The 16,788-nt window shown below is 46.8% G+C and overlaps 1 protein-coding gene across 3 annotated transcripts in view; it reads left to right on the top strand.

Annotated features, from left to right (window-relative positions):
• The window catches only part of SH3GL1 (SH3 domain containing GRB2 like 1, endophilin A2), a 165,039-nt gene that overhangs the window by 92,716 nt on the left and 55,535 nt on the right, over positions 1-16,788 (top strand). The window lies entirely within an intron of this gene.

Genomic DNA, 16,788 nt, shown 5'->3' on the forward strand with positions numbered 1-16,788 from the left:
AAACGCCCAGCTCTGCTTCGTGAGAAACGCCCAGCTCTGCTTCGTGAGAAACGCCCAGCTCTGCTTCGTGAGAAACGCCCAGCTCTGCTTCGTGAGAAACGCCCAGCTCTGCTTCGTGAGAAACGCCCAGCTCTGCTTCGTGAGAAACGCCCAGCTCTGCTTCGTGAGAAACGCCCAGCTCTGCTTCGTGAGAAACGCCCAGCTCTGCTTCGTGAGAAACGCCCAGCTCTGCTTCGTGAGAAACGCCCAGCTCTGCTTCGTGAGAAACGCCCAGCTCTGCTTCGTGAGAAACGCCCAGCTCTGCTTCGTGAGAAACGCCCAGCTCTGCTTCGTGAGAAACGCCCAGCTCTGCTTCGTGAGAAACGCCCAGCTCTGCTTCGTGAGAAACGCCCAGCTCTGCTTCGTGAGAAACGCCCAGCTCTGCTTCGTGAGAAACGCCCAGCTCTGCTTCGTGAGAAACGCCCAGCTCTGCTTCGTGAGAAACGCCCAGCTCTGCTTCGTGAGAAACGCCCAGCTCTGCTTCGTGAGAAACGCCCAGCTCTGCTTCGTGAGAAACGCCCAGCTCTGCTTCGTGAGAAACGCCCAGCTCTGCTTCGTGAGAAACGCCCAGCTCTGCTTCGTGAGAAACGCCCAGCTCTGCTTCGTGAGAAACGCCCAGCTCTGCTTCGTGAGAAACGCCCAGCTCTGCTTCGTGAGAAACGCCCAGCTCTGCTTCGTGAGAAACGCCCAGCTCTGCTTCGTGAGAAACGCCCAGCTCTGCTTCGTGAGAAACGCCCAGCTCTGCTTCGTGAGAAACGCCCAGCTCTGCTTCGTGAGAAACGCCCAGCTCTGCTTCGTGAGAAACGCCCAGCTCTGCTTCGTGAGAAACGCCCAGCTCTGCTTCGTGAGAAACGCCCAGCTCTGCTTCGTGAGAAACGCCCAGCTCTGCTTCGTGAGAAACGCCCAGCTCTGCTTCGTGAGAAACGCCCAGCTCTGCTTCGTGAGAAACGCCCAGCTCTGCTTCGTGAGAAACGCCCAGCTCTGCTTCGTGAGAAACGCCCAGCTCTGCTTCGTGAGAAACGCCCAGCTCTGCTTCGTGAGAAACGCCCAGCTCTGCTTCGTGAGAAACGCCCAGCTCTGCTTCGTGAGAAACGCCCAGCTCTGCTTCGTGAGAAACGCCCAGCTCTGCTTCGTGAGAAACGCCCAGCTCTGCTTCGTGAGAAACGCCCAGCTCTGCTTCGTGAGAAACGCCCAGCTCTGCTTCGTGAGAAACGCCCTGCTCTGCTTCGTGAGAAACGCCCTGCTCTGCTTCACGAGAAACGCCCTGCTCTGCTTCACGAGAAACGCCCTGCTCTGCTTCACGAGAAACGCGAGACACCCACTGCTCTGCTTCACGAGAAACGCGAGACACCCACTGCTCTGCTTCACGAGAAACGCGAGACACCCACTGCTCTGCTTCACGAGAAACGCGAGACACCCACTGCTCTGCTTCACGAGAAACGCGAGACACCCACTGCTCTGCTTCACGAGAAACGCGAGACACCCACTGCTCTGCTTCACGAGAAACGCGAGACACCCACTGCTCTGCTTCACGAGAAACGCGAGACACCCACTGCTCTGCTTCACGAGAAACGCGAGACACCCACTGCTCTGCTTCACGAGAAACGCGAGACACCCACTGCTCTGCTTCACGAGAAACGCGAGACACCCACTGCTCTGCTTCACGAGAAACGCGAGACACCCACTGCTCTGCTTCACGAGAAACGCGAGACACCCACTGCTCTGCTTCACGAGAAACGCGAGACACCCACTGCTCTGCTTCACGAGACACACGCACACAGCTCTACTTTATAAGAGACAGTTTGTCTCATCACACATCAAGATTCTCCTGCTTTCCCCACATTTGATAGTGTCCCCTTCTGTCTCTTCCCCAGAAATTTAGCTAAAGATTTCTGCAGCCAAGTCCCCAGCCTCTAAACTTCCTCACTCCCTCAGAGTTGTCAGATCTTTCTTCTGTGCAGATGCTTCTAAGGGGCGTGGCTTACATGGACTCAGAGACAGAACTGCAAACCGTGCCCCCTAGACAGCATACAAGTCACATGGTCTCTGTCTCCAAGGGTGGGGGCCAGAGGCAGTTAGGGTAAGAAAGCAGAGACAGAGTTTTGTGCTTTATAAAGCTCTGCATTATTGCATAAGGTGCATTATTTATAATTACTTGCTTGGGAAGATATGTTTATCATTACATGAGGGAATTAAATAAATTATATTTTACTTAACTGGACTACCCCTTTAAGGACGGGGCCAATTTTCCTTCAAAAAAATCATAATGCTTCCCATTTTGCATCTACAGATAAATATAAGGGCTTGTTTTTTGCGTCCCCAATTGTACTTTTGTAATGACCTCACTTATTTTATAACATAATCTGCGGCGAAACAAAAAAATTATTTGTGAGGTGAAATTAAAAAGACAAAAAACACCATTATGTAAATTTTGGGGGCTTCTGTTTCTACGCAGTACACTTTTCGGTAAAAATTACACCTTATCTTTATTCTGTAGGTCAGTACGGTTACAAAGATACCCAATTCATGTAGATTTCATTGTATTATACTACTTTAAAAAATAACTACATGCACCAAAATTAGTATGTTTAAAATTGTCATCTTCTGACGCCTATAACTTTTTAATTTTTCCACATACGGGGCTATTTGTGGGCTCATTTTAAAGAGCACCTGTCATCAACTTTCCCTAATCCCCCTGCCCATCTGTCCCTAACTGTAACTAAGCCTATCCCTGTGTTTATTGCGGGTGTAAACCGCATGTAAATACCTTTATATACTCGGCTTCGGTAGCTCAGGAGCGCTCTTTCACAGAGGAGCGGAAGGAGGCGTGTCCCGGCAGACGCCATGTCACATGAAGCCAGGCCGGGACTTCTGCTTCCGCCCTCTTCTTGTATTCTGCGCTCCCTCCCAGGAGCGCGCATACAAGCACTGTACAGGGGAAGGACGTGTGAGGTGAGATTTCCGAACCCGTGAGAAAACCGAACCGCTCCTCCCCTCAGCCCTTTTGCTCCTCCCCTCAGCCCTTTTGCTCCTCCCCTCAGCTCCTGCCCAAGCTATAGCGAGGAGGAGCGAGGGCAGAGCCCGAGCTCGCAGCACGTCTGCAGTGTATAATTAAGCCACGCCCCTTTAGGTTCGGAAATCTCACATGTAGGATGCAGCTCTACATTACACAGGCAGACACGGCAGGGGGAGAGCGAGGACGAACACAGCCCCTCCCCCCCCTGCTGTGTCTGCAGAGGACATCATCTACCACGGGAGGTTTATAGTGTGCACGGGGAAAGGAAAACACAGAGCGGGGGGAGGGGAGTGAAGACGTAGGTGCACAGCTCCTTCACATCCCCCTGCTCTGTCTTGGAGGAGATAAGTCTGCACGGTCAGAATAAGTCACAGCAGAGGAGAGAGGACGGACATCACAGCTCCCTAATGACTGTTATGTGTGATGGAGGATACATGACAGCTCCCTAATGACTGCTATGTGTGATCGAGGACATACATGACAGCTCCCTAATGACTGCTATGTGTGATGGAGGACATACTGCACAGCTCCCTAATGACTGCTATGTGTGATGGAGGACATACATGACAGCTCCCTAATGACTGCTATGTGTGATGGAGGACATACATGACAGCTCCCTAATGACTGCTATGTGTGATGGAGGATACATGACAGCTCCCTAATGACTGCTATGTGTGATGGAGGACATACATGACAGCTCCCTAATGACTGCTATGTGTGATGGAGGATACATGACAGCTCCCTAATGACTGCTATGTGTGATGGAGGACATACTGCACAGCTCCCTAATGACTGCTATGTGTGATGGAGGACATACATGACAGCTCCCTAATGACTGCTATGTGTGATGGAGGACATACTGCACAGCTCCCTAATGACTGCTATGTGTGATCGAGGACATACATGACAGCTCCCTAATGACTGCTATGTGTGATGGAGGACATACATGACAGCTCCCTAATGACTGCTATGTGTGATGGAGGACATACATGACAGCTCCCTAATGACTGCTATGTGTGATGGAGGATACATGACGGCTCCCTAATGACTGCTATGTGTGATGGAGGACATACATGACAGCTCCCTAATGACTGCTATGTGTGATGGAGGATACATGACAGCTCCCTAATGACTGCTATGTGTGATGGAGGACATACTGCACAGCTCCCTAATGACTGCTATGTGTGATGGAGGACATACATGACAGCTCCCTAATGACTGCTATGTGTGATGGAGGACATACTGCACAGCTCCCTAATGACTGCTATGTGTGATCGAGGACATACATGACAGCTCCCTAATGACTGCTATGTGTGATGGAGGACATACATGACAGCTCCCTAATGACTGCTATGTGTGATGGAGGACATACTGCACAGCTCCCTAATGACTGCTATGTGTGATGGAGGACATACATGACAGCTCCCTAATGACTGCTATGTGTGATGGAGGACATACATGACAGCTCCCTAATGACTGCTATGTGTGATGGAGGATACATGACGGCTCCCTAATGACTGCTATGTGTGATGGAGGACATACATGACAGCTCCCTAATGACTGCTATGTGTGATGGAGGATACATGACAGCTCCCTAATGACTGCTATGTGTGATGGAGGATACATGACAGCTCCCTAATGACTGCTATGTGTGATGGAGGACATACATGACAGCTCCCTAATGACTGCTATGTGTGATGGAGGACATACATGACAGCTCCCTAATGACTGCTATGTGTGATGGAGGATACATGACAGCTCCCTAATGACTGCTATGTGTGATGGAGGACATACTGCACAGCTCCCTAATGACTGCTATGTGTGATGGAGGACATACATGACAGCTCCCTAATGACTGCTATGTGTGATGGAGGATACATGACAGCTCCCTAATGACTGCTATGTGTGATCGAGGACATACATGACAGCTCCCTAATGACTATGTGTGATGGAAGATATACATGACAGCTCCCTAATGACTGCTATGTGTGATGGAGGACATACATGACAGCTCCCTAATGACTGCTATGTGTGATGGAGGACATACATGACAGCTCCCTAATGACTGCTATGTGTGATGGAGGACATACATGACAGCTCCCTAATGACTGCTATGTGTTATGGAGGATACATGACGGCTCCCTAATGACTGCTATGTGTGATGGAGGACATACATCACAGCTCCCTAATGACTGCTATGTGTGATGGAGGATATACATGACAGCTCCCTAATGACTGCTATGTGTGATGGCGGATATACTGCACAGCTCTCTAATGACTGCTATGTGTGATGGAGGATACTGCACAGCTCCCTAATGACTGGACAAATATAATGTGAGGGTCGGGAGAAGAACCAGGGGAAGGACCTATTACGGTGACAGAAGTAAGATGACACCACAGAGCAGGGAGAGGATACAATGTATAAGATAACAGGTGTTGAGGGGCGGGGGAGGTGGTTTAGGCTTCTAGCTCACAGTGCTGCTCATGCATGATTGACAGGCATTGAACTTCCTAGGAAAAGACCAGTACCCTCAGCATTAGTCCTAAGAGCTGTACATTTACTATGCAAAGCATAGGATGCTGCTTCCAGACCAGGGATAGAAGAGTGACCTCTAGTGGCCAAAAGTATAAAATGAAAAAACTGGTATAAATATTAATATTTTTTAATGAAGATATATTACAATATGTCTTCATTAATGATTAGGAACAACATATTAAAAGTTTTTGTTGATGACAGGTGCTCTTTAACCCCTTAAGGACTCAGCCCATTTTGGCCTTAAGGACTCAGACAATTTAATTTTTACGTTTTCATTTTTTCCTCCTCGCCTTCTAAAAATCATAACTCTTTTATATTTTCATCCACAGACTAGTATGAGGGCTTGTTTTTTGCGCGACCAGTTGTCCTTTGTAATGACATCACTCATTATATCATAAAATGTATGGCGCAACCAAAAAAACACTATTTTTGTGGGGAAATTAAAACGAAAAACGCAATTTTGCTAATTTTGGAAGGTTTTGTTTTCACGCCGTACAATTTCTGGTAAAAATGACATGTGTTCTTTATTCTGAGGGTCAATACGATTAAAATGATACCCATTATTACGTACTTTTATATTATTGTTGCGCTTAAAAAAAATCACAAACTTTTTAACCAAATTAGTACGTTTATAATCCCTTTATTTTGATGACCTATAACTTTTTTATTTTTCCGTATAAGCGGCGGTATGGGGGCTCATTTTTTGCGCCATGATCTGTACTTTTTTTTGATACCACATTTGCATATAAAAAACTTTTAATACATTTTTTATAATTTTTTTTAATAAAATGTATTAAAAAAGTAGGAATTTTGTACTTTTTAAATTTTTTTTCGTTCACGCCGTTCACCGTACGGGATCATTAACATTTTATTTTAATAGTTCGGACATTTACGCACGCGGCGATACCAAATATGTCTATAAAAAATGTTTTTTTACGCTTTTTGGGGGTAAAATAGAAAAAACGGACGTTTTACTTTTTTATTGGGGGAGGGGATTTTTCACTTTTTTTTTTTCCGTTTACATTTTTTTACATTTTTTTTTACACTTGAATAGTCCCCATAGGGGACTATTCATAGCAATACCATGATTGCTAATACTGATCTGTTCTATGTATAGGACATAGAACAGATCAGTATTATCGGTCATCTCCTGCTCTGGTCTGCTCGATCACAGACCAGAGCAGGAGACGCCGGGAGCCGCACGGAGGAAGGTGAGGGGACCTCCGTGCGGCGTTATGAATGATCGGATCCCCGCAGCAGCGCTGCGGGCGATCAGATCGTTCATTTTAATCGCGAACTGCCACAGATGCCGGGATCTGTATTGATCCCGGCACCTGAGGGGTTAATGGCGGACGCCCGCGAGATCGCGGGCGTCGGCCATTGCCGGCGGGTCCCTGGCTGCGATCAGCAGCCGGGATCAGCCGCGCATGACACGGGCATCGCTCCGATGCCCGCGGTTATGCTTAGGACGTAAATGTACGTCCTGGTGCGTTAAGTACCACCTCACCAGGACGTACATTTACGTCCTGCGTCCTTAAGGGGTTAAGCACTGTGGTCTGTATTTTTTATTGGTATACTTTTTGTTTTGATGGGACTTTTTATGATCGGTTTGTCTTAAGTCTTTTTTATGGTATATGAAGTGACCAAAAATGCACAATTTTGGACTTTGGTATTTTTTTTACATGTACGCCATCGACCGTACGGTTAAACTACCCTTATATTTTAATAGCTTGGACATTTACACACACGGCGGTACCACATATGATTATTTTTTTTTTATGGTAAAGGGGGAGGGGGGGGGGGAAATTTAAAACTTTTATTTGGAAGGGGTTAACTCACTTTATTAACCATCAAACGATGAAGCTTTATTGAAGATTCATGTATTACAAACACAGTATAGAAACATGGGTAAGAACAAAGGATCCGCAGATCCAACAATAAACAAACATTCCAGGATTGCATAGTCAGATAGTAATATAAAATCCACGGAGCGGATTACCCGCATCAAATACAGAGAACATGAAAGGACTCGTGGCATTCAGGTGAGTAGTGACATCATTTAAACAAAACATACATACTCCCCCCAAGATGGCATGTAGGAGTGCAGGGACTTTATACGTGCGGTGAAGTATTTTCAACGATGTCTCCATCAGGGATACCTGCCAACTGCCCCTAGTTATAGCCGTACAGCACTCTCTCCACTGTGACATCGTTAGACATATTGGTATCCCTCTCCCAATCCAACATAAATTTCAACTTCGACTCTGCCGGGGGAGAATTAAGGTGGGCATACAGGAGGGAAAGTAAACCCGTCGCAGCAGGAGTGTACAACATATGTCTCTCAAAGGAAGTAGCAGTGACGGGTGTGCGATGTGGGATACAAGAGTTATAGTAAGAGAGAATCTGGCGGGCCCTAAAAAACTCTGACAAGGGTAACTCGTAGTGTTGGCGCAAAGATTCCAGAGTATGCAATGATTGACCCCTCAGGAAATGGTGCATACAGAATAAGCCCTTCCCATGCCACCACCGAAAGGAGAGGGGAGTACAGCCAGGAAGAAAGGAAGAGTTAGAAAGAAATGGAAGCAAAGGAGACGGAGTAGACTGCAGGAGATATTTAAAACGGACCTGACGCCAGAGAGACAAAGCATACATCGTAATTTGTGCTGAGGAGGGCAGGCGGGACGCTATTGGAGCATTGGACCACATCAAGACAGACAAAGAGTGTGGAGCAACCAGCGCCTCCTCCAGACCTACCCACCTCGGGGCGCCCCTCTTAATATTAATTTGGGCCAATTGAGCGCTGCGCGCTGCGTTGTAATATTTAAGGAGATTGGGAACTGATGCTCCTCCTAGCCTCTTATTGTAGTGCATTACCGCCCTCCTAATCCTAGGTCTCTTATTAGACCAGATATACTGAAATACTATCTTTTGAAAGGCATCTAGGTCCCCCTTGCTAATCGGTATAGGGAGCGTTCTGAACAAATATAACAAACGTGGTAATATCACCATTCTAATTACAGTTACTCTCCCCATCCATGATATATATGGGTAGTCCCACTTCGACAGATCCTCTTTCAGCGTTTTATACATAGGGGCATAGTTGGCATGATATAAGGTGGCGAGTGAGTCGGTTAGCCGAACTCCCAGGTAAGTAAGGCCCCTAGAGGAATCCCTGTACCCAAAATTAAGTAACACTAACTGTCGAACCCGATCTGACACATTACAAAACATCACCTCCGATTTAGCTGTATTTACTTTTAGCCCAGATACTACGGAGAAAGTTTCCAAAACCGAGTGCAAGTTGGGAAGAGACACCAGTGGACCGGTCAAGGTAAGTAAAAAATCATCTGCAAATAAATTGCATTTGTATTCCTTGTCCCCCACCCCCACGCCCCTAATATTGGCATTGGATCTTATATGGGCCGCCAGTGGCTCCATGGCCAGGGCAAACAAAGCAGGAGACAACGGGCAACCTTGACGGGTGCCTCTCCGTATTTCCAGGGGGGCAGGAGTGGTGGACGGAATTTTGAGGAAAGCCCTGGGGGAAGAGTATAGATGACGTAATACTGTTATGAAAGACGAAGAATCAGGTGGGGGAGAATACAAAGAGGAGTAAAAGGAATGGAAAGCAGAATACACCAAGTCCGGGCTAGAGGTAGTCACACCAGGGCGAAGTCGCACCGCATGCACTCTATTATATGAGGTAGTATTACGTAACATTGACGCCAACAGGCGGTCTGGTTTATTTGCATACCTATAATAAGCTTTGTCCACCTCAACAGAGAGCAATGCATCCAGCTGCACCCTAGTGTGCCTAATCTCAGCATACAGAAACATAGAGGGAGACAGCTGATGAGCATAGGTCAGGCGGAGCAATTTAGCTTCTAAAGCAACCCTAGTCGCTGAGCGGTCTTTTTTAAGACCCGTGGCTATAGATATAATCCGACCCCGCCTGTAGGACTTATGGGCCAGCCACAGCCAATACGGCCCACCAGTTGACCCCGAGTTAACATGAAAGTAATTAGACAGCTCAGTATCTAACTGTGCACTCACCCTGGGAATGGTAAGTAAGGACTCATTTAGCCTCCAGCGGAAAGGGACTGTGGAAGGCTTAGCTAAGTGGAACACTGCAAGCACTACATCATGGTCCGACCAGGCACAGGGCACATGTCTCGCATACAGCAGGGAGGGTAGCAGTGGTGTGTTAGCTAATATCCAATCAATGCGTGTATACGTGTGCTGGGATTGAGAGTAATAGGTATAGCCCCTCGCTCTCCCATTGTGTTCTCACCAAACATCTGCTATGTGCGTGTCACTAAACAGCCCCTGTACCTGTCGCTGCCGGAGCCCGGATCTACGAAGCGGGGCGGTATGAGAGCGATCCAAGTCACTGTGGTACACAAAGTTAAAATCACCTGCCCAAATCAGCCAATCGTATCTCATGGAACCGAGCAGCGAACATAATGTACTAAAAAAAGAAATCGGGTCAGCAGTGGGTGCATATGAGTTAACGACACATAACTGTTTATCATACAACGTCCCTTGCAGTATCACATATCGGCTATCAGGATCAGTGGTTATAGTACTCACATCGAACGGCAGTGCGTCATTAAGAAAAGTAATGACACCTCTACTCTTAGAAGGGAAGGTGGACAGGAAGTAACGTTTGTACGATCTATGAAAAAACCTCGGGTGGGAGGCAGGAGTGAGACTCTTGGAGGCATATAATATCAGGGCGTAGCTTTGCATAGTCTCTAAATGATTTACTACGTTTGTGGGGGGAATTAAAGCCCCTCACATTATGTGATATAACCCTACACATTGTGACTAATCAGCACCATGCAAGGGGAGGTCAGGACAGGAGCCCATAGATAAACAGAACAATAATGCAAAACTTCACCCACCACGGTCAGTAAATGTCCATATAAACAGGCACCCCTCCAATAAGACCTGGAAACAACAAAAAGACAGACAACAAAACACAAACCAAACAGACAAACAATAAAACAAGTCCAAGTGGGAAGCACGGGTCCGGTCCGTCCGGGACCCAGCACACTTCCAAGTCCCCTGTAGGGGTGGTGAGGTCACACTATTCCGGACTATGCGCCGCCATCTGCGCATAGGTCCAAGTCCCATCCGAGGCAAAAAAGTTCAGATGCATAGTTCAGACAGTGAGGCAAAAAATACAGGAAACATACAGGAATGGCACCTCGTCAGTTGGAGCAGACCACGAGGCTCACGGAGTAAGCAATTGCAGTCCGGTCACTCAGGTAAATGTTCCTAGGTCAGGTATGCTTCTTAGGCTTGGCAGGCCTGGTCACCGGAGTCCAGGTACGAGTGGGACGGCGGACCCTCTGTGGGAACGGCGGCAGATCCACGGGCTGAATGTTTTCGGCTTTCAGGGCCACAAGCGCTTCTTTCAGAGTGCGGAGCAGGTAGGAACGGCCATTTAGTTGAAAGGAGAGGGAGAAAGGGAACCCCCACCTATATTTCACCTTCCTCTGGATAAGCGCCAAAGTTATGGGTCTGAACTCCCGGCGACGTGCAAGTGTGGAGGGAGCGAGATCGGAGTAGAGCTTCGCAGTGGGCGGCAGGCCCGGCAAAACTGCCAAATCGCGGGCAGCAAGCAGCAGCACATCCCGCACCTCCGGATAATGCAATTTTAGGACAATGTCCCTTGGTAGCTCAGCGTTTTTGGGCCTAGCCAGAGCCCTATGGATCCTGTCAAATCTCAGCAGTTCAGGTTCGAGCTGGGGCGCCAACTCAGAAAACAGATCGGTAAGTACCTTAGCGAAGTCCGTAACCGACTCCGGCAGTCCCCTCAGCCGCAAGTTAGCTCTCCGTGACCTGTTTTCCAGGTCTTCCAGCTTGTATTCCAGAGCCGCCATCTTATCTGCCTGTTCGTCCAAGTCCCGCTGGTCCACATCCACCGCATCCGCCAGTTCATCTATTTTCGCCTCGTTATCCGCCACCCGCTGAGTCCGCTCCTGGATCTGTGACGAGAACGTGGCTACCGCCTGCGAAAGCTCGGCCTTAAACATCTTCTGTATATTGCGGTACAGAGTTGTCGGCGTGAGGTCATCTGGTGGAGGCAGGGCTTCGTCCTCAGAGTTCTCCTCCGACATAATGGAGCTCGCGGCGGCCATCTTGGATTTCGCCCCGGTCCTGAACAGGTCAGGAATAGATTGAGAAAGGCCGTGGGAAAGGTTCTGGAGTTTCCTCCTAGAGGATCGGGAGACACTCATGGTATCCTCGGTGAGCTTGGAGTAGCTGGGGAGCCGTGTTAAGGCGCTGAAAATGGCGGTAAGTGCACAGCCGGCACGTAGCTCACATGAGATGCGACTTCCTCAGTGAGCCGCGCGCATGCGCCTCTCTAACTCACTTTATTAATCTTCTTACACTGATCAATGCTATGCCATGGCATATCATTGATCAGTGTTATTGGTGCGCTGCTGCTCCAGCCTGCTATGCAGGCTTGAAGCAGCAGATCACCAATTGGACAGCGAGGAGGCAGGTTAGCACCCTCCCGCTGTCCTCTCAGCTGATCGGGACATCATGGTTTCACCGTGATGGTCCCGATCATCTCCGCTGAGCTGCCGGGACACTTTTACTTTCGGTTTAGACACAGCGATCAACTTTGATTGCGGCATCTAAAGGGTTTATGCCGGGCATTGGCCAGATCGACTGTGCCCGTCATTAACCCTGGGTCCTGGCTGCTGATAGCAGTTGGGACCCACCAGGTTTGAAGCGTGCTCAGCTTGTGAGCGCGCTTAAAACGATGGGAACAGCACATGGGTGTACGGGTGTACCCTGGGATGCAGACTTAACCCCTTTATGTCCTCTCCACAGCGCATAGTACTACAACTGGGGTAAATCAGCACATCTAAAGGATGGCACAAACTGCATAAGTTTAATATAAACAGCATAATATTAAACGCAGTTTTACAAAAGTTTCACACAGTGTCAGCAAGTGATTTAGTTTGACTTTTTGCACAAATGGGGCAGGGTATATGTTTATGCATTGCCCTATTTCATGCACGCTATTTTTATCTTCCTCTACACTGCATTTTACTTGAGCACACTACCCATTATACTTTGTGTGTGTGTATATATATATATATATATATATATCAGTTTCGTAGCACACTATTGATTCCGGCGCCACCACGGCCTTTTTAAAGTAATCGTTGACATGAATGCACGACCACCTACCCGGCACCCTGCAACTTCAGCAGCAGATCCGTTTCCTTTTAAACTTACCCTGTGATTACTTTTATTTCATACCCATTTTATATATATTAAATTACTCCCCCTATATCCTTCCAGAAGAAGTACACCTTCTATATGTGTTCATATGTATCCTTTTAGAACTGTGAGGGGACTTAAGGAAGGAATCAGTGGATGCTGAAACGTGTTGTCCCTGCTACACCAATAAAGTTTTTATTGTCCTGTGCTACTCGAGTCCTTCTTTTCCGACCGTACAAAAGAGAACAGGGTGCGCGCCCCTGGATGGAACCTGATGGATGAGATAGTGAAGAGCCCAATCAAAACGCACTCACCTAATTCGAGTTGTGCGAATAGAGGCACAACACTCAATGCGCTTGATCAGGAATCCCGTAATCGTGGCTGCTGCGGCTCCCAGCGTCCAGGCGCAAATGTAGATAAAAGGAGATCCAAGAAAGGGAGATGAATCGCGCTGCCACAAGAAGTATATATGGGTACATTTATTGCACACAAAGGATTCACGTAACGCGTTTCAAAGCTGTTCCGGCTTTTTCGTCAGGCGTCTTTTCCGACCGAGTACTGAGCAGCACCTTGCCGAACCGTTTTTTTCTTTTTTTAATATTACCTCCATTGCTTTCTATCGGGCACCATCCTTGGTGACCCGATACCGGTAAGAGTGCAGCAGCCAGCTACCTCATCTATCTCCACCCTCTCGAGTACGGCACATTCCAGCGCAGCTACTCTTAAGGTTGGTATATTACCTGGGTACACACCAGCGGATACACCTCATCAGGGAGTGCCCGCTGTATTTTTCACCCCTTCTCCTAAGCTACAGTTCTGGAACAATATCCTATGGACAGATAGAAGACTTTTATCAGAGTGATGGGAAGAGAAGAGTATGGAGAAGGAAAGGAACTGCTCATGATACTAAGCATACCACCTCATCAGTGAAGCATGGTGGTGGTAGTGTCATGGCGTGGTCATGTATGGCTGCCAATGGAATTGGTTCTCTTGTATTTATTGATGTGACTGCTGACAAAAGCAGCAGGATGAATTCTGAAGTGTTTCAGGCAATATTATCTGCTCATATTCAGCAAAATGCTTCAGAACTCATTGGACGGCGCTTCACAGTGCAGATGGACAATGACCAAAGCATACTGCAAAAGCAACCAACGAGTTTAAAGGAAAACGGTCACTTGTTTTCTCCCGCACTATCCACAGGTACTAGTGTGGGAGACGCTGATTAAAACAAGCTCTACCTTGTCCGGATCTGCGCCGCTATTCTCCCACAATTGTAGTTTTATTATCTGGTGAAATCTTCCTGTAACAGGCACGGGCGGGGCTTCGGCGCTTAACTGGCACTGACATCAGCACCGCCTATCAATATTGATCCCCCCTCCCTCCAGTTCTCCCTCTCTTTGCCACTCCTAACTGAAGGGAGGGGGGATGAATATTCATAAGCGGCGCTGACGTCAGTGCCAGTTAAGCGCCGAAGCCGCGCCCGTGCCAGTTACAGGAAGATTTCACCAGATAATAAAACTACAATTGCGGGTGAACGGTGGCACAGATCCGACCAAGGCAGGGCTCGTTTTAATCAGCATCTCAACCAGTACCTGTGGATAGTGCTGGAGAAAACAAGTGACAGTTTTTCTTTAAGGAAAAGAAGTGGAATGTTATGCATAGGCCAAGTCAATCACCTGACCTGAATCTGATTGAGACTGCATTTCACTGAAGAAAAACCTGAAGGGAAAATGCCCCAAGAACAAGCAGGATCTGAAGACAGTTGCAATAGAGGCCTGGCAGAGCATTACCAGGTATGAAACCCAGCGTCTGGTGATGTCTGTCTATGCGTTCCAGACTTCAGGCTGTAGTTAACTGCAAAGGTTTCTAGCTAAGTATTAAAAAGTGAAAGTTTGATTTATGATTATTATTCTTTCCCATTACTTTACGTCCCTTAACAAGTGGGAGGCACACATGCAAACTGTTGTAATTCCTACACTAATCACCTGATTTGGAAGTAAATACATTCCAATTAAAGCTGACAGTCTGCAGTTAAAGCACATCTTGTTTGTTTCATTTCAGATCCATTGTGGTGGTGTATTGAGCCAAAAATGTTAGAATTGTGTCGATGTCCCAATATTTATTGACCTGAGTGTATGTATGGAGGATTATACTTGCCCATTGTTTATAAATTCTGTTGGCAGTATCAAGTGTAAGATGGGTTTAAATCAAACAAACCACTGCAGGCAAATATCTCTGTATCCTATCAAAAACAGCCTGTCTTTTCAATTTGTCAGCCAGTCCCCTGATATTCCACACAATGTTTTTAACTGGCATAATTACTCAGAGAGAAGAGAGAAAAAAAACTTTCAACTATAGCCTTTTTCAATAATTTTTGGGGATAATTTTTCAGAAATTGTTTTGATACTCTTCTTGTGTACTTGCTATCCGTCTATCCCGGATAAATTGATTAGTAGGAAGTCCTTTCAAGGGGTTTTCCAGCTTTATACATCTTATCCCCTATCGAAAGGACAGGGGATAAGATGTATGATCGCAGGGTTCCCGCCGCTGGGACCCCCACAATTTTGGAGCAGCCCTCGGCATTCTGTGCTGGGCACTGCTTCCGAGATGTTACATCACCCCCTCCATTAAAGACATGATCCCATAGACCTGAATGGGCATGTCACGATGGGGGTGTGGCCGTGACGTCACGTCTCTGTGGTAGCGCTCGGTACAGAATGCCGGGGGCTGCACTGAGATTGCGAGAGTCCCAACGGCGTGACCCTTGCGATCATACATCTTATCCCCTATCCTTTGGGTAGGGGATAAGATGTATAAAGCCGGAATGCCCCTTTAAATGTAGAAGGTGCACGATAACTTTTCTTGTCTAACATTAGTGGGTTTAGAGAATAAGGTAGTGACAACACCAGTAGTATTCTTTTTTTTTTTTTCTACATCTTCAGTGATTTTTATTTCTTAAGTTTTTTTAAAATCATAATTAAGACGAAATTTAAGTTTCATGTTTTTCATTCAAACCAGTCAACAAATTTAAGAAGCTTTTTTCCATATCGTAAACACAATGGGGGAGATTTATCAAAACCTGTCCAGAGGAAAAGTTGCCCATAGCAACTAATCAATCGCTTCTTTCAGTTTTCAGAGGCCTTGTTAAAAATGAAAGAAACAATCTGATTGGTTGCTATGGGCAACGTTTCCTCTGGACTGGTTTTGATCTCCCCCATTGTCCATGTAACATCCACATGGACAATGCGATTATATGTACAGATATTGGTCCTCAAACCATGCCCTAAGGGTGTTAGCTATGCTAGGGGTGACGGAGGACCACATGGAAACACCATAGGTCTGTAAATACGGTAATAATGTTGTTCAAATCTAAAATAATTTTTGCATACAAAATGACTGTTGTCTCAGATTTTTCCCAGGTTGCAATGGGGCCAAGACATGACTCATTAGTCAGCTGATGACAGGGAGCCTGTCTGCTTCAATGGGTGGAGTGATCGCTTGGTGGGAGAGAGATCAATCTGCAACTTATGCAACAGCTGTAGGCACCCTGATTGAAAACCACAGGTCTTTTGAATGGATGTAGCTCATTTATGTTTCAATGGGTGGGGTGACTGATGTGTGGGAGGGAGGAAAATGGAATTATGGGATTTGTAGGCAAAAAAGAAAAACTCAAACAGGAAATACCAGTTCACAAAAAGCAAGCCACAATTTTATGGTGGACTCACAACATTGCCATTTATCCCCAAGACAAGCACAGATCCTTCCTAAGAATGTCCATTATTGTCTGGCAGGTACGTACTAAAATCACCTTATGGTGGATAACCCCTTTAACTATAACACTCTTTGCAACTTTACGAGAAATAATGCCATGTTGTAATATGTAATCATCAACTGTTCATTTTTACTCGGAAGTAGGATTCTTCTTTTAACAACAAACATTTGTATCAGCTAG

This window comes from Hyla sarda, chromosome 1, assembly GCF_029499605.1.
Source record: "Hyla sarda isolate aHylSar1 chromosome 1, aHylSar1.hap1, whole genome shotgun sequence".
NCBI classification, from domain to species: Eukaryota; Metazoa; Chordata; class Amphibia; order Anura; family Hylidae; genus Hyla; species Hyla sarda.